This window comes from Ambystoma mexicanum, chromosome 8 (assembly GCF_040938575.1).
Source record: "Ambystoma mexicanum isolate Mex_15411 chromosome 8, UKY_AmexF1_1, whole genome shotgun sequence".
Classification (NCBI taxonomy): Eukaryota; Metazoa; Chordata; class Amphibia; order Caudata; family Ambystomatidae; genus Ambystoma; species Ambystoma mexicanum.
In genome coordinates, this window is record NC_090929.1 from 1,024,695,502 (window position 1) to 1,024,713,619 (window position 18,118).

Genomic DNA, 18,118 nt, shown 5'->3' on the forward strand with positions numbered 1-18,118 from the left:
CAAGAGAGCAGTGATGTGCTGTTGGCGGCCTCAGCCCAGTGGGTCCGTTGGCTGGGCCTGGGGTGTTTGCAGTCGGTAGTCGTTGTGTACTGTTGTGAATCTGTGTGTTTTTTTTTTTTTGTTGCTGCAATATAGTGAAGTTTGTGCGGTTTGTTGTGCTGTTGGTTTTGGTTGTTTGGTTTGGAGTTGGAGAGGTGTATGCAGAAGGGGAAATTGTTAGGGTTGGTTAGTTTGCGTCTCTATCCTGAATTGAGGCGCTCGGTGCGCAGTCTCCCCTGATGCGCCTCTGTCCTGATCTGGGTCCGTCTGGCATACAAGGTTCCTTACTCCTCTGGCCCCCTCCTCTATCATGCTCTCTCATAGCGCCCCCCCCCCCCATCCTCCTTTCATACTCCTGTGGCCAGTGCACCTGCCAATGTCAGCATCTCAGGTAGTGTGGTGATTGCCAATATCTCGGCAATTCCACAACACTGTGGTACCTGGCGGTAACTAAGGGGCGGGCGAAAGTGTTGGTGGGATTGTCTGGGGGTAGTTGACTCGGTCTCTGTGCGTGTCGCCTGTGCTCCCGTCTATCCGGTGTCACCCTTCCAGGTGCCGTGGGAGCTTCCCTGTCGGTTTGGGGTTGTCCGTGTCCTTTCCAGTTTAGTCATCCTTTTTCCTGTTTCGGTTTTCAGATTTAGTCTGTGGTGTTGAAGAGCCAGGTTTTTAGTGATTTCCTGAATTTTAGGTGATCTTCAGTGTTTATTTCTTTTGGGATGGTCCAGGTTTTTGCGGCAAAGTGGTAGAAGGCGGTGCCTCCAAGTTTTTTCTTAAGGTATGGTTTGAGTTCCAGGTGGATTTCGTTGCTTGATCGGAGGGGTCTTGTTGGTTTGTAGACTGTTATTTTCTTTTGTAGGAATTGTGCTCCTTGTCCGCTGATTGCCCTGTGCGTTATGCACATTGTTTTGAAGGTGATGCTATGTTTTACTGGGAGCCAGTCTAGAGTTTTTAGGGCCTGAGTGATGTGGTCTCTTCTGGATAGTTTGAGGAGTAGTCTTGCTGCTGCATTTTGGATCCGTTGCAGTTTCTTCAGGAGGTATTCTGGTATTCCGAGGTAGCAGCTGTTTGCATAGTCGATTCTTGACATGATTAGGGCGATGATAGTGAGTGTTTTGTGCGTGAAGGAGAGGAAAGGTATTCTTGCCGTGTGGAGGAGGAAAAAGCATTTCTTCACTGTTGCATTTATTTGTGGTTCTAGGGTTAGGGTTATTTGATTTTGACAGATTTATAAAGCACACCAGGCAGAATGAACCGTATTCTGGCGCAGATGTTAACTATTGCTGAAGTGTTGGAATACAGAGCAAGGGCAGAAATTTAACTCTAGTTATGGGTGTTGTCCATTAGGACTCCCAGATTCTTTACTACCTTCGATGGTGTTGGTGCGTTTCCCATTTCCATAGACCACAGGATGGTGGTTTTGTTCTCTTGGTCTTTGGATACGATCATGATTTCTGACTTTCCTGGGTTGATTTTCAGGTTGTTGGCATCCATCCAGTTGAAGACTTCATTTAGACAGTCAATTAGGGCTGAATGGTCGGCATCAGTGTCTTTGATTTTGTAAATGATCTGAGTGTCATCTGCGTAGATGTAACATGTAATGTTGTATTTTTTGAAGATTCTGATGACCGGAGTCTGATAGATGTTGAAATATAGTAGAGATAGTAAAGATCCTTGTGGCACTCCACAGTTGTTAACTCGTGGAGTGGATTTGAAAGGTTTGATCCATACGGTTTCTGTTCTGTCTGCGTAGTGCTGTGTCTGTTATGCATATGTCTTCTAGTCTTTTGGTCAGGGTGTCGTGGCTAACTGTGTCAAAGGCTGCGGAGAGGTCGAGCAGAATAAGGGCTGAGGTAGTGTGTCCGTTCCTCTTGCTGGTCTGAAACCGATTTGAGATAGGTCCAGCAGGTGGTGTTTTTTTACGTGTTCTTGGTTTCGTTTATATACGCAGATTTCTAGAAGTTTTGCTGGGTAGGGGATGTTAGAGATTGCTCTGTAGTTAGAAAGGTAATCTACGTCACCACTTGTTTTTCAAGAGTTTCATGTTGCTGAGTTGTTCAGTCAGTGAGTTATGGGAGTTGGCGTGGCTGTCTTCAAACCAGATGTTGAAGTCCCCCAGTATGATTAGGTGTTTGTGGTTGATGGCTAAGTTGGTGATGGCTTCTATGAAGTTATCGACAAATGTTGCATCATCTGTCGGCGGTCTGTATACCAGGATGAATGTGATGTTGGTTTTTGGGCTTGCTGTTAGGTATATTACCATGGTTTTGCATTTGAGGATGTTGAGCGGTTCGCCAGTTTTTATTTTCAGGTGTTCTTTGAATGCTATAGCGATGCCTCCTCCTTTTTTTGTTTTTTCTGTTTATTTGCAGGCATTTGACATCGGTTGGAAGGCAGCTTTGGCGTGTGATTTTGTAGTTGTCGTCCAGCCATGCTTCTGTGATGAACTAGATGTCCATGCCGTTGTCGAGTAGGTTGAAGATCTCTGAGTGTTTTGACATGGATCTTGCATTTATTAGATTGCAGTGCAGTTTGGAGGTGTTGTTTGGTTTGGGCTTTCTTGTTGAGGTAGTCTTCTGCTCGGTGTTGAGGTTTCCTTCCTGGATGATCACTTGTTTGGTTGTGGGATTCGGGGTGTCGGCGTCTTCGAAGAGTTCTTCTAGGTTCTGTCTTTTTTTTTTGTTTTCATCGGGTTCGTCTTCCGGGAGTAGTGGTTGTTGATCGGAAGTTCCTCTTGCTTTGGTGATGTAGGGTGTTATTGCATCGGTCGTCTGTTTGTTGTTTGTGGTGTTCATCCTTCCACTTGCTTGTGTTAGGTTGTTTGATGTTGCTGCTTCTAACATTGGGTTGTATTGCTGTGATGGCCAGTTGTCAGCGAGGTATGGAGTTACATAGAGGGATTCGTCTCTTCTCTGTGTTGGTTCGATTTGTGTTCCTGTCTGTGGGGGTCCATTCTATAGTTGTTGTTCTTAGTTGCTGTTCTGGAGTGTTTGTTCTTTCTTCTCTTCGTCTTTTCCTTGGAATGGGTCGTTTGCGCAGCATTATAAAATTGAGCGTTGTTTAGACTTTGTTTGGTGATGTCTAATTGGTCCTGCTTTGGTCTGGTTGTCTTGTGGTATAGTGGCGGGTGAGGGGAGGTGTCCGCTACTAGTTTGGGCTCCGTCTGTAGGTGGTCTTCCGGCTGAAGTTGGCGGCTCGTTCAGTCCCTGTCCTGTGAGGGGAAGGGTGGTAGTAAGGGTTATTTAGTTGGGTGTTATCAGTGGCTCTCTTTACTGTCCGTCTCCCTGAGCGCGGTTCGCTGTGGTGAGCAGGCTATGTGGGTTTGGGAAGGGTATCTGCTGGTTGGAGAGTGGCTTGGATGGGCGCAGCTCGGACTTTCGCCTTGTGATGCGATAGGCCCTCGTCAGTGACCCTCCACCGTAATTCACTGGTGGCTTCTCTCTCACTTGAGAGTTAGCGAAATGTGCGAGTGAGCTAGATTTGAGAGTGAGCTGAATTTGAGATACATGTATAGTGGGAGAGAGGCCTATCAAATTTGAGACACCTGTACAGTGGCAGAGAGGCCTATCAATGCAATTTGGAGATCAGAAAATGCAATTTGGGCACAGAGGCCCTTCTAACTTTGAGACACCTGTATCGTGGGAGAGAGGCCTAGCAATGCAGTTTGCGGCAACGGGGGGTGATCACATTGATAACCTTTGGTTTTGCCAAGTGGTCAGGTATCTAGGGTAGAGCTATACCTCTCCCCAACCCAAGCCACTCTACCTTACTGGTCCTTGTAGTTGCTTGTTGACGGCTGGCCACTGGCTTGCCCTGCGGCCACCTGCTGACACTTCCTGGAGCCGCCTCTGTTGGAGCCGTCCTTGGGTCCCTTAGCCGCAGGGGGCTGCTGGGCTGAGGGCTGCCCTGGGAGGACCAGTGATGAAGGGCTCGAGGCCCAATCAAAGCGGGGATGGGCGGGTCGGGAGGGGACAGGGAGCAGGAAGAGGGTGCCGGGCTGGAGAGGGATGCTTCGGGGGCCTGGTCTGTAGGCCAAGAACAAACGAGTGCCCAGAGATGGGCTGCCTCACCTCACACCGGCTTCCTTGCAGTGGGTGCCGTGGATTCCAATAATGTCTCTTCCGTCTTTATTCTGTGTCTTTCTTTCCCTCTGTTTTCTCTGTCTTCTCGGCGTCTTGCTCCACTATGCTGTTCCCTAACAATGTCTTTGTTTTCACAGGGATGGTTGCGATTTCGGAGTTGCCGCGCCGATGCCGAAGACCACAGTGAGTTATTGATGCGCGGAGCGCTGCACTGTTTATTGGTGTTGATGGCTAACCTGTGGTCTCTTCCCTTCTTTGTACAGGTTGCAGTGATGTTCCGGAGTGTTCCGGAGTGATAAGCGATCGAAGCGCTGCTTGCCCAGATAAGTGCTTTGTTAATGCGGACCTTGTTCCTTCTCCCTTACAGGTTGCAGCGAACTCCGGAGATGGGTGAGGTAAGCAAAGCGCAGGATGGATTCAAGACCGGTTACTTCACAGGTAGGTTTTCTTGCTCGCTAATGCTGTTCTTGTTCTTCCAGGTTATTAATGGAATCCAGATGTAGGGGCTTCAGGATCGGGCCACCGGAGAAGCAGATGCGCAGGAGCTGGACACGGTGAGCGTTACGCTGCAGGAGTGCAGAATAACACGAAGCGTGTTCTGCTGTTTGGGTGTGATTAAAATAGCCCAGGTAAATAGTTCCAGGCCAAGTAGTTCCAGGCCCACCCACAGCCAAAACTGGTATTGCTTTATTCCTGATAATGAGCCTGGCGCCAAAGGCCAGGAGCTGACTCCATATATGTTTCTGATGGAGTTTTAATGCCCTTGGGGTCAGTGTGAAAGGCTTTAGCCCCAGTGCTGGCAGGGGGCTGTTCTACCTGAGGGGGTCAGGAAATGGATTGTGACATTTACTAAGCTTGACCTCCGTGGGGCGTATAACTTCGTGAAAATACGGTGATGAATGGAAGACCACCTTCAAGACATGGTACGCTCTATATGAATACTGTGTCATGCCTTTTGGCCTGTGTAATGCCCCATCTACATTCCAAAACGTCATGAATTGTGTTTCGGGACATGCTAGACCAATTTGTCATGTATCTTGATATATTAATCTAGTGTACCTCATATGAACAGCACGACTCCCACGTTGCGTCAGTGCTACAACGTATCCGAGAGAATAAACTATACGCTAAGGCTGAGACTGAGGTTGAAGTCTTAGGATACGACCTGACTAGCACAGTAGTCAGGATTAACCAGTCCAAGGTCAAGGTGGTACTTGAATGGCCCACTCCAACCGCTGTGATCATTTTTTGACTTGATCTTTACATGAGGTTCATCTGGTCTTTCTTCTTTGGTTGCCCCCACTGACGGCTCTCACTAGCAACAAGGTTCCTAATTCCTGGACTGGCGAGACCCAAAATGGCTTTGACGCGCTTAAAGTTGCTTTTACCATGGCAGCACCCCAGTCCTCCACTACCTTTCATAGTTGAGGCAGATGCTTCAGGGGTGTCCATAGGTGCAATTCTGTCTCCGGAATGCCCCGACACACGGGTGTTACATCCTGCTGCTTTTTACTTCAGGAAACCAACGCCTTATGAAAGGAACTATACCATCACTGAGAGGGAACTGTCAGTGGTACGTGATGCCTTCCTAGAGTGGCGGCATCACTTGATGGGGGCAACCCATCCTGTAAAAGTGTTTACAGACCACCAGAATCGCCTGCCACTCAAGTGCGTTAAATGCCTAACAGCCCGACACACCAGTTGGCATGAGTTTGTCTCCATGTTTAACTTTACCATAAGCTATCGTCCTGGGGGGTTGCACTCAAAGACGGACACTATCTCGCATGCATGGGACCCTGGAACCCTGGAACCAGACACATCACATAATACCCTTCTGCTCCTTAAATCAGGTGGTGTGGTGGTGTACCCCGCATGCTTCTCTCCGGCCCTCTCTTCAGAAATGGGTCACAGTGAAACCCCTGGAGAACAACATGGAAGTGATACATTCATACATAGGGGGTCGCAATTCACATGGAGGGCACTCACGTCTGCTTTTGGTATCGACAAAAGATACTCCAGCGCATACCACCCACAGACTGATGGCCAGACAGAGGGGCTAAAGTGCACCCAGTCTTCCATGCATCACTGCTCAAGCCCCATCTTCCTGGTTTTTGTCTTCGTCTTTCTCCTTCTCCTGTGTCTGTTTTGGGTTCTGATGAGTAGGAGGTCCCGAACATCCTTTATTTCAAGATTCGTTGAGGGGTCCCATACTATCTGCTTGAATGGAACGCCTGCTGCATCTCCTGGACCATTGGTTTGCCCGGTGAAGCCCTGCTGCTGTGATGAAACTCCAAATTCGTATCGACAGAGAAGCCCCTGCAAGGACGACTTCTCCCTTTTGAGTTAGTGGGACCAATCCACTCCAAAGTAAGCCACCTGGACATCTTCTCAGAGCTGATGAATTTCCACAGAGTTGCTGTTGGAATCCGAATAGCCAGGAAGAGGAACACCAGATTGTGTGCATTGCTTTTAAGTTGGCCAAGAGCTCCAGGAAGGTCCTCTGGATTCCCAGGTAGCAGGACTGACCGAGCCTGAGCCCCCTCAACAGAATGCGGGACCCCAGAAGCAAGGAAAGTCCATCTCGACAGACAGGAACCGTGGTGGTGCTATTTGCGGTAGTTGCGAGGAGCTGAAACACTGAAGTGCTACTTGTTTGAAAATTGCCAGTTGCGAGCGGTGACTATCCCATTGCAGAGCAGGAGTCCCCAGAATTCCTCCCTCTTGACGCCACGACTGAGGTTCAGGGACAGTGAGATCTCCAGAGTTGCACAGGAACAGGAGTCATCTGCTGCACTTTTTCTTCAATCCGAAGGTACTGTAAAGTCTGAGAGAACGTACCTCTTATTGTAGAGTTGCTTGCATCTTCTACTACTCACAAGCCTGAACAGCTTGTCTCCCTACATTGATTCTTCTTTTCTTCAATGACTTCTAAAACATTGTGGAAGACTTTTCTTACTTACCTACCAGAAGTGCTTCAGCTCATATAGACTTTTGCCCATTGACGTTGGCTTAACCTGTTATACTGAATGACTCTGCTTAGGGTATCCAAAATTATTTGCCTGCTTAAGAATATTTGTGGTTTCTTGTTTGTTCTAATAACCTTTTCCTTTCACCAAGTTCTAAGAGTATTCTAAATGCAACAGTAAGATATTAATGGCCCTAGCACTCTAATTATTGAAGTCACCTGAGGGTGTAGGTTGTGGCAGTGGGCCATCCCAAAAGGGTCTTTACTGATTTAGAAACTAAGTGTGTGTAGTTTTGGATTGTATTTGTGTGTTGCTTTTATATTGCTCCCTTCTGAAGAAGGCTTATTCGAACTGACTGATAAATTAATAATTGTTTATTCAAGAAACCTTGTGTGTAAGAGTTTTTGAATACTTTTCACTGTGAATCTGTGTAACTCCCCTACAGCTCACATTGATCCCTCTTCAGATAAGCCTGGCTGCTCAACACGCTACCAACCTGTGTTGTACAAGCTTATACCAAAGGCTGGGTTCCTATTGTCAGGAGGTCAAGGTTGCTGTAGTGCACCCAAAGGGTACTGCATATAATCGTTCCTAACACCGAGGAGTGGCGCGCCCTTTGGGGGAGGATGCTGTTAGGAATCCAAACTCCCACCAGCCTCGCAAGTCCAAGGTCCTGCGTAATAGCCCCGTGAAGACTTCATGTAAAGTGAAAGATTTGCTATATAAAGCCACTCTACATTGTCCCTCTGTTAAGTGTTTCCCCTGGTACTCCTAGAACGCTCTGACTCCGGCAATGGAGGTTGCCATGGCGACGTTAGACGCCTCTGCATAAACATAGTCGTGTAGCAATGCGTATGGCACTCAATAGGAAGAGAAGCGTCTGTATTCACGTGATGCATAACATTACGTGACTCCGGGAATAAAGTGGTGTCTTCGTCGCCTATATGGCGCTTCTGATTAGGTTTTGTTCCGTGACTCTGTTTGCTTGTTTCTGCTCAACTTTACCTACCTGATTTGCTATCTTCCAGACTTTCTTCTGCCTAACCCCTGTATCTACCGGTCCCTGGTGTTTAACTAAACTCTGAATTGCCTTACGGACTGCCTTGGTACTCCCCCCCCCCCCCCCCCCCCCACCTACCACCTCACCCGACACGCATATTCAAGTTGCCACACCAGTACCTATAACCGAGGTCAGCCCTGTTCTTCCTTTTTTGCTAACCTAGATAAGGGGAAGAAGTGTAGGAAGGTGTTTGTTGTTAACCGTGCTGTCTTTCTGTGTTACAGCCGGTGGTGTTCGTGTGTCGCTTTCCTGTATCTTCCAATTAATAGGTTCTTCTGATTGTGAATTCAAAACAGTGGGACATATTGATGGGAAGAACTTCTCTACTTGCGAAGTACGTCCATCTGACTTCTGGCATTTTGAGGCTTACAGAGGACCCGGGTACCACTAGGCAGCGAATCACAACGCTCCTGGACCGTTGGTTTGCCCAGTGAAGCCCTGCTGCAGTGCTGAAGCTCTGAATTCGCCGCGACTAGAGAAGCCCTACCACGGACAACTTCTCCCCTTGGGTTGGTGGGACTAATCGACCCCAATCCAAACTCATCTGGACAACCTATCGGAGCTGGCTGTACTACTATTGCTGCTCCAGGAACCGATTGTGAGGGAGAGGAAAAACAGAATCGAGTTTATCGTTTTTAAGTCAGACCGAGCTCCAGGAAGATCCCCAGGACTCTTTCGAAGCAGAACTAACCAAGCCCGAGCCACCTCAATAGAGTGCTGGACCCCAGAAGCGAGGAAAGCCCATAAGGTATCCGAGAACCACAGTGGTGCTATTTGCAAGAAGTCTAAACTGCTAAGTGCTGCTGATCTGAAGTTTGCCCATTGCTACCACCGTACTTCGAATCGTAGTGCAGGAGTCCCCAGACGTCCCCTCCTCTTGTCCCCAAGACTGAGGCCCAGGAACAACAGGAGCTTCAATACTACAACAGGAGCAGAAGCCATCTGGAACCAATTTCTTCAGACCTAAGGTACTGTAAACTAAAACGTGCTTACCTCTTGCTGTGTAACTTGCTAGCTCTCAGTTGAGACTGGCCTTCATTAACTTTTGCAGAGTTGTGTGCAGCTTTGCCCATCACAAGCCTCCCAGCTTGTGGCCCAACAGTGATTTCTTTTTCAACAAAAACTCTCCAACATTGTGCAATACTTTTTAGTTCAAGAAGAACTTCAGCTCCCCTATACTTTGCTCATTTGACATTGGCTTTCCTGGCTCCCTGATACACTTCTATCCTCTGACTTCGTGCTTTGTTCGGTCCCTCCAAAAAGTCACACATTCACCCCTCTTGAGATAAGCATGGCTACTCAGTCACTCTTCCAACTTGTGTAGTACATCCTTGTACCAATGGTTGGGTTAACTATTGGCAAGAGGACAAGGCTGGTGCCATCTCCCACAGGGTAGTACATACAATCTTGCCTAACAAGGCTGTACCACCTGAGTATGTTGGTAGACAGAGCAGCCAGCCTTATCTTGGGAGGGAGAGAAGGCTGTAGAATCATTACAAATGAAATTGTAATACCAATGGTCCAAAGAAACACTGTTACACTATGTATGTAAAAATGAATGATTTATTTACATACAGGTAGGCCCAGATAAATCTAGGGTTAAATAAGTACGATCACACATTATATGTAATCACAATTATCAAAACACGACACTTTGCTTGAAGGTTCACAGACCAAAGCATGAACCTTATTTGGAACGCCTAACAGTAATTCTAGGGAAGTCGAACCTGTTCATACACATTCAGTATTGGTCACACCTAGTCTTGGGGAGTAAAAACCAATGGTTCCTTCCACAATTACTTTCAGTAATGCAAGGGCAGTAGACCCTTCCAGTTGTACAGTGACTCTCAGTACAAATCACATAATCGGTCAACTGGACAACATTTGTTTTGGATAGTGGAAAACTTTTTCCAGGTACAGTAAACCTGTAACTACTTTTGTGATAAAACACAGTTCTACTAGGTGAGTAAAACCTATGGTTGTACTATTCAATTACAGGTGCTTTGAGATCAGTGAAACACAGATTGGGATAAGCAGTAACTCTTGTAACTTATTTTTGGATGGCACACAGCTAACTCAAGCTAAGTAAAACCAATATACTTTTTTTAACCTCACAATGAAATCCAGGTTAGATCTTTTCCAGCTATACCAATAACTTAAGTATGACTTTTGAGGGACAGTTGGAACCACAGCCTCTTTGTCTCTGTCTACAACAAAACCCAATCAGTTTACTGAATGACTTCAGTTATTCTAGGTAGGCAAAAACCTAATAGACTTATTCTGGACAGGCTAGCAGTAGGTCAGGGGAAGCAAGACCCATCTGGGGAACACTCCTATCATTATCCTAGCAGGAATAATCTGGTGAAACCAACACATTACTTTTGGGAAGAGGTACAACCTAATCACAGGAGAGTAATATACTTCCACATCTACTTTCTATTAGAATGCAAAACGGTTTCTAAGGAAAGAAAAGATGTTAACCATACTTTTGAGAATAGTGCATCACACAACCAACGTAAGTTAGTACTTTTGTAACTATTCACACTTAGAGTAACAGTTAACAACAACATTTTTTTTTTCAAGTAAGTACATTTTAAATACTTGTTCTCTTTTCTAGGCAAAAGCCCCAGTCCCTTAAGTCTTTCCCTTATTCTTGGAGCATGAGTGTTCTCAGTGGCAGAAGGGGGGCGGGGGGGTCACTAAGATCTAGTGACCAACAGGCAGTGTCAGGATAGGTTCTTAAGTAGCAAAAGTCAGAGTTCCTTAGGAAGACTGGGCAAACATGTGAGTACTTCTAAAGTTAGAAAGTTAGAAGATGGTCCAGGGGCTTCGCAGAAGACACCCTAGCAGGATTTTAGCAGTGGGACTGGGTGCACGGACACCCCACAGCTACACAGAAATCCTAACAGACTTAAGGTAAGTACATACCCAAGCCAACACAGTATCTCAGCATTGAAGATCTTACAGCAGGAGGACTTCAGGATCTGCAGCCAAATACTCGGCCAGTGGATTCCGGCTCTAGGCAAGGTTTTCCTCGTGGCTGAATGCGGTTCTGTGGATTTGGCACCTTTTCAAGGAGCACAGAATAAAAGAAAATCGCGGTTGAATTCTCGTCGTTAAAAAGGTCCAGCACCCCGGTGAGGAGACTTTTCAGACTCGATTCTGGTCTCTCGAGATACACCAGGATGCCCACGAAGTTCCAGCAATATTCGGAAGACGTTACATCACACAGTGGCTCGAGGTCCCAGGGCATTGGGGTATTGCAGCAACGAAAGTGTCGCAGCAACGCGTGGGATGGTTCAAAATGCAGGTCTTCCGGAGTCTAATGGGTCTCATCATGGTCGTCGTTTTCAGAGTCCCGAGGTCGATTGGAAGGAAGGGTCACAGCAGGCTCTCCGGTCGCTGGAAATCGTTTCAGCCACTTTTCCTTCATCATGCGCTTCGTTTTCGGTTCCAGTGGTCAACTTGTCTTCAGCTTCCAGGTTTGCAGTATTTTAACAAACTACAGCACAACTTCTGCATTCTCTCCCTGCATTTCACAACAAGGGGCGGTCTGGTTGTCCAATTAGGACAGCCAGCCCCCCACTGGGATTTGTCCCCATTCAGGCAAGGAGGGAAGACAAAGGGCTGCAGAGTTTTGGTGTCCTCTCTCGCTTCCTGCCTTCACAGACAGACTGGAGCCTATGCTGGGAGTCCAGGGGACTCCCGCCGAAGATAAATCATACAAAGGAATTTTCCACCATGTATTTCGGGAGAAGGAACAAGAAAGGACAAGAAACACTAAAATGGCAAAAAAAGAAGACCAAGACTATTTTGGGGAAATGAGCACCTTTGGGTGCCTTTACTGCAACTGTGAACACAGCCCGTGGTAAAGGTGCACAAACTTAATGCAAGGTATCACTGTCACTAGCCATTGAAGATATATGTAAAAGGGATCCAAAGATCCTTTCTACTCTTGAGAACTGTAGTTCTCTCAAGGTTAGCCAGAGAGAATTTAAAAAAGGGGAGCCCCTAGGGCAACCCAGCAACAACAGGCACTTATTGCCAGAAAGTTGTTAACGAGGATAACTTTAAAAAGACATGATGGAGAGTCAAAGAAATGACACCCATAAAAAGAGTAAAAGACTGAGTGTGGAAAAAGGTTCCCACTCAGAGAGGCATTAAGGAAACATATTCCACTAGTAAAGCAAAAAGTTTGGGGGTTGACCCAGGTCAGGGAGATTTACCATTTCTATGAAAATCTTACCCAACAGTGGAAATCCACTGGACCCTACAGAAGCAGTAATCTTCTCCCAGAGTCCCCTCACCAGAGTCCAGGATCGAGGGATGAAGAACCTCTAACCGGAGCTGTTTGTTTTTCTTTGGCGCTGAGAAAAAGGCGCCAAAACCACAAAGACCTGCTGACTCCAGGAGAATCCATTGCTGCCAAGTCACTTTCTCGAGTGCTGCCATAGGAGCCCGCCAGACGTCCTCCCTTTTGTCACCACGATCAAGGACCACAAACAAGGGTCTGCTGCACTGCTGCCAGAAGGCATCCAGCTGGAACAAATTCTTCAGTTCAAGGTAAGGTGGGGCTTGGTGTATTTTATCCTTTTGCCATTTGGAGTGCTTCCTATCTTTGGGAGTGTGATTTAACCTTACACTGTTGACCTCAACTTACCTGCATTGGCCTTTCAGCTTGTGCTTTTTAAAGGTGACTCTCCTCGAGTTGCTGTGATTTTCTATTTGAACTACTGACTATTTAAAGACATTTTCTAAGAAGAGTGCATCATAACTTTGAACTGGCCCATTGACTTTGGCTGTCCTGGCTCTCTTAGGGCCCCCTTCTGAACCTATTGGCTTTGGCAGTGCATGTTCCTTACAGGTTTTCATATTTTTTTGGGGGGGTTTTGCATTTTTTTTTAAGTTTTTCAGTCTGATGACAAAGGCCTCGAGTGAAAATGTGTAATTTAATAACTATCCCTCATTTGTGCCACTTGATACCCGCTATGCCGCACCAATTCAACAATCTGAGTGCTCCTCTAGATCAATGCAGGTGACACCACTTTACAGTTAAACAACATAGCCAACAAATGGCATATAGTACAACAGAGGTAATACAGTTAGTTGCACACAGCCCCAGAACTTTTTTGGGGGGAGAAGGGGCAGGGAAAGTGGGACAGGGCAAATTAACTGGCATTTTTAAATCACTTGAATATCTATTGCAGGCCAATAAATGCATGTTACAGCTCAATTTTAATTGGTTTCATGTAATCCATACATTCCATATATGCACTGCTCCTTTCAGCTACTTATTAGCATGACGTTCAGCTATAGTATGGTAGGTTTAATACAATTCTAACCAGTGCGAAGTTACCTTAAAGCCCCAGGTGCCACTCACCAATTAACTAAAAGCCCAATACTTTGTCCATGTGAAGTGCCTTATACTTAAGATATTGTAAAACATCCATGAATGACACTTGATCTGGTTTCTTGGACCCACAAACTTGACAGCTATAGGAATGATAAAGGGAAGACCACTTTGAAGATTTCATATGAAATTAAAACCTCAGTGATTTCTAGTTAACCAGCCAGTTAACCTGCAACATTAAGTATCCAGCACTATTTTGAAACAATCCAAAAGGAAATGAGGTTGTTTGTGAGGCTGTATTCGGAAACCAATTCTTAAGAGTTGTTTTCTGGACTGAGTTGGCTACTCTAGCCATGCGATTATTTGGTCATGGCCTTGATGGCTACAGCACATTCATCAAACATTGCACAAAGGACAGAGATCAGCATCTCTTCTCCACCATCATATCTGGTTTCAATTTCTTTTCCAAGGTCACCCTCTGGCAGCCTCCGATCATTACGGACATTGCCGCTGTCAGTAAGAAGGGATAAGAAACCATAGAAAATACCAATCAGTTGGTAATCTTGTCTTTTGATATTTGGAACGTCCATGTTGTGGGTTGAAGGGCAAATATCTTCATACTTCTTACCACTGAATATATCAATACCAACACGGTGAACCTTGGCATGAACATGCTTTCTAGTTTTGGAAGTTGACATTTCAACCATCTTGCAAGGACGGTGCTTCAGCACCACAAACCCATTCTTTCGCAGAGCGGAGCACTGCATGGGGGAAAGTGGTGGAAACCCCGGCATCTCCAGTGGGGAAATCAATGTCATCGGCCATGGTGAGGAGTTTATATGTGTACTTCCAACAAAAAAGAGGTTTTAATTTTTTAACACTATTATTGCTGTGATAAAAGACTGCTATCATCCCTTTGGGAGAATGTTTTTATAGAATAACAGTATTTTCTGATGTAACCCCAACCTTTCCCTCCCTTGTAGCTCAATACTGCAAAGGTGATAGAAAAATAAGTGTTATTAGTGACCTCCAATGACGTCACCCTTGGTGCTGGAAAGTTTATAACGTATGAAAGAATTACTCGCCTGCTTTATTCACTTTTTTAATTGAATCCTAACTTGGGATTAATGTTACTACTAGTTGCTGCTTTTTAAAGAATGCTTTAAATATCTGTGTGTATATATAAATGAATATTATATACATTTAAATGTGTAAGTGTTAACTTGGATACCTCTTTGTACAGCTAACATTACCCCTCTTAAGATAAGCCTGGCTGCTCAGTCACACTACCAACTTGTGTAGTACAGGCCTATATTAAAAGGTGGGGTTACCTAATACCAAGAGATACGTCTTGCGTAGTCCCACACCAGTTTGACTGCACTAATTCTTACCTATCACTCACACCTCAGATGAGTTCAATGTTTTTCCGGGGAATGATTAATCGCGGTAGCCTCCTCTGAGATTGTTTACCTCCATGCCCTAATGTCCAGGGCTGCCACGTTGCTTGATCTCGTCCCATAGGAGCAAAAGAAGAGTAAGAGTTCTTATACCAGCGGAGGGAGCAGACGAGAACGTCTATGGTAGCCATACCTGTCCTCGAGGACCTTGGAAAGACCCATGAGAAATCCTTTTCTGCGCCTCCCAAGAAGGATAGATTTGCGAAGAAGTATAAGACTCTTGATTCAGCCCCTAAGTGTCTGCCGACGCAGCCCAGTCCCGACTCTGTGTTGTCAGCAGCACCCTTGAAGCGGTCTGCTAATCCTTCATATCCATATTCAGTTTCAACTTAAAGGGAAGGCAAGCAACTGGATTCCTTCGGGAAATGCATCATCTCCACTGCCGCAACCACAGTTAAGACGGCTAATGCAATGGCTATCCTGTCCCGCTATGACAGGGAGCTGTGGTTGAAGATGTCATCAGGATGGAAATCTAATATTGTGCACAAGGACAAAGCTTTCACCCTCCTTCGAGAGGGAGTGGGGGGGCCTTCACTCCACGCAATTTCTTTGGCAGTGGATATTGGATTTCGAAAGATGGGTAGCTATGCTGTTCTACACCGTCAAGGCTGGCTCAAGGCCACCAATTTCGATTAGGAGGTGCAATCGAAGGTTGTTAACATACCTTTTGACGGAGTGGACTTGTTCGGTCTCTGCTCAGCACCAAGGGATTTTACAAATGCCTAGCCTTGGTTGCAGCTCATCTGCCTTATGATGGTTCATGATTACTCGTACCTTGATGATTGGCTTGTTTGTTGTTTGGGCAGAGTCTCTTCCTCTGGCTCTTACATCAGAGGACAGGGTAAAGACCATTCTTCTCCAAACAGTACTACTTTAACAGAAGACGTCGGTCCGCATTTTAAAGTCCCTGCTGGGAATGATCCCCTCCTGCATTCCTCTGATCCAGCACTGCAGGCTCCAGATGAGACCGCTCCAGGAGTTCCTCGATGAGCGATGGAAACCAGTCTCCATCACATGGTAAGATGGGATTCTTTTGATGTGCCCCTTTCGCTATGCTCTTTGCTGGCAGATGCTCTGCTCCAATTGCTCCCAAGGAGGCACCCTTTTGTCCACCGGACTACCAGGTCACGGTCACAACAGACACATCTCTGGGGGGCTGTGGAGCCCAAGGAGGACATCTCCATGCCAGGGATCTCGTGTCTCAAGAAGAGACGACGTTGCACATCAATGTCCTGAAATTGCGTGCTCTCAAGTCTTTTCTGTTAGGTACGTTTTTCTAAAGTCCAACTGGAGTGGGACTGCATAAGACTTATCTCTTGGTATTAGGGACCCAACGCTTGATATAGGCCTGCACTACAAAAGTCGGTAGAGTGGCTGAGCAGCCAGGTTTATCTTAGCAGGGAGTTATGTGAGCTGTAGAGCAGTACAAAGAAATCAGTACATACATATTTCCAAGAAAACTCTTACTCACTTAGTTATATTAAAATATTTATTTATATATACACAAGGCACAATCGATTCTAAAATGCAGCAACTAACAATAACATTGAATTAGAAGTGGAATTAAGTTCTACATGGAACAATAATTCAGGTGACCAACGTTTGATTATACTTTTCATATCCAGCACAAATAGTGACATCAATTAACGTCAGTAAAGTACTTCTAAGTATCACCTTTGCAAAATTGAGTATGGAGGGAAATAAAGGTTCTACAGCATACAGTCTAGCAACTGTAAATAGCAAATACACTCTCCCAGAGGGATATAGGCAGTTTGGCTACTAGAAATAAAGGTGTTCACAATTAAAACCTATGGAGGACCCAGCATTTCCAAAGCCAGTACAGTCAGAAGATTGACCTCTTGGGAACCAGTACAGCCAAAGTCAAATGGACAGTTCCAGGTCTGATGAAGATCTTCAAAGCCTGTACAGAGGAGTTGAGGCCAACTCTTGAAGAAAACAGCACTTCCCAAACTAAGAAGAACCGAAAATGGCACAAGTTAATTTCACCCCAAGCCCCACAATACCTTAAAGATGAAGAAGAAATTGTAGCAGACTGCCTTCTAAGTGCAACATTGCAGACCCAGATTCCTGCTTCTTGGTCATGGTGACGAAGGGGGGAAGGGAGGATCTTTGAAGAAGGGGTCGGCTGCAATGGATTCAACTCACTTCAGCAGCTCTTTGTAGTTTTGGCACTTTTTTTCACTGCCAAGAAGAAACTTATTTTGCTGGTTGGATTCTCCTCGATTACTCTGTCCTGAACTCTGTTGAGAGGACCTTTGGTGAAGAATTCCTGACTCTGGAGGTCCACAGGGATGCCTGCAAAGTTTCAACCGGATTAGATCCGGAAGATGATGCACTCGATAATAGTCCAGGTACCCCGGGTATTGGTGTTCTGCGGCACGGGAAAGCCGCAGGAAGTCTAGGGATGGCCCAAAATGAAGGTGGTCTTGAGGCTAGTTGGTCCCAAGAGCCTAAGGGAGGAAGTCATCCTTGGCAGGTCTTCCCAGCCAATTTGAAAACAGGGTTGGCACAGCTGCAGGGCTTCACCTGTGCTTGTGCGTTCCTGGAAGGTGCTGCTGGGGTCTCTGCTCTTCTTCTGATTCGGATTCCTTGTTCCAGTCTGTAGTCCCAAAATCCTCGCCTTATATCCTGGAACCCATCCATTCACACCCATGTATCTGTCACTCACCTTGGGGTAGGCTGTCCTGCAGGACAGCCAGCCACTCAGTTACAATTGGTTTCAGTCAGGCACACCTACAGACAATGGACATTGATTCTTTTTGGGCTCCTCCCTCACTTCCTGCCTTCCCAGGCACACTGGGGCCTGGGCGGACTTCAGGCTCCAGTGTGTGAAGCCCGCCAAAGACAAAACTCACAAAGGAATCAAATCTACTCTAAAGGATGGAAAAATATCCCAGAAGGAACTGACAAACGGAAAATGGCGAAAAAAGAAAACCAGGACCATTTGGGGAAAATGGTCGCCCATGGGTGCTGTACTGCAGCTGAGAAATCTGCCTGCTAGTAACCTGCACAAAAGGTAGTAAAAAGAAACCTCTGCCACCAGCCATTTAAGTTTGTCAGTGTAACAAAAAGTAACATGAGGAGTGGGAGAAGGGGTAACAATGTGAACCCACAGGACCCCACATAAGGTGTTGTGTGCTGGATCC

The 18,118-nt window shown here is 46.1% G+C and overlaps 1 protein-coding gene and 1 pseudogene across 2 annotated transcripts in view; one reads left to right on the forward strand and one right to left on the reverse strand.

Moving 5' to 3' along the window:
• The window catches only part of KAT6B (lysine acetyltransferase 6B), a 1,467,124-nt gene that overhangs the window by 965,864 nt on the left and 483,142 nt on the right, over positions 1-18,118 (forward strand). The gene's annotated exons all lie outside the window — the stretch shown is intronic.
• Positions 13,448-14,319, reverse strand: LOC138473715 (eukaryotic translation initiation factor 5A-1-like; annotated as a pseudogene).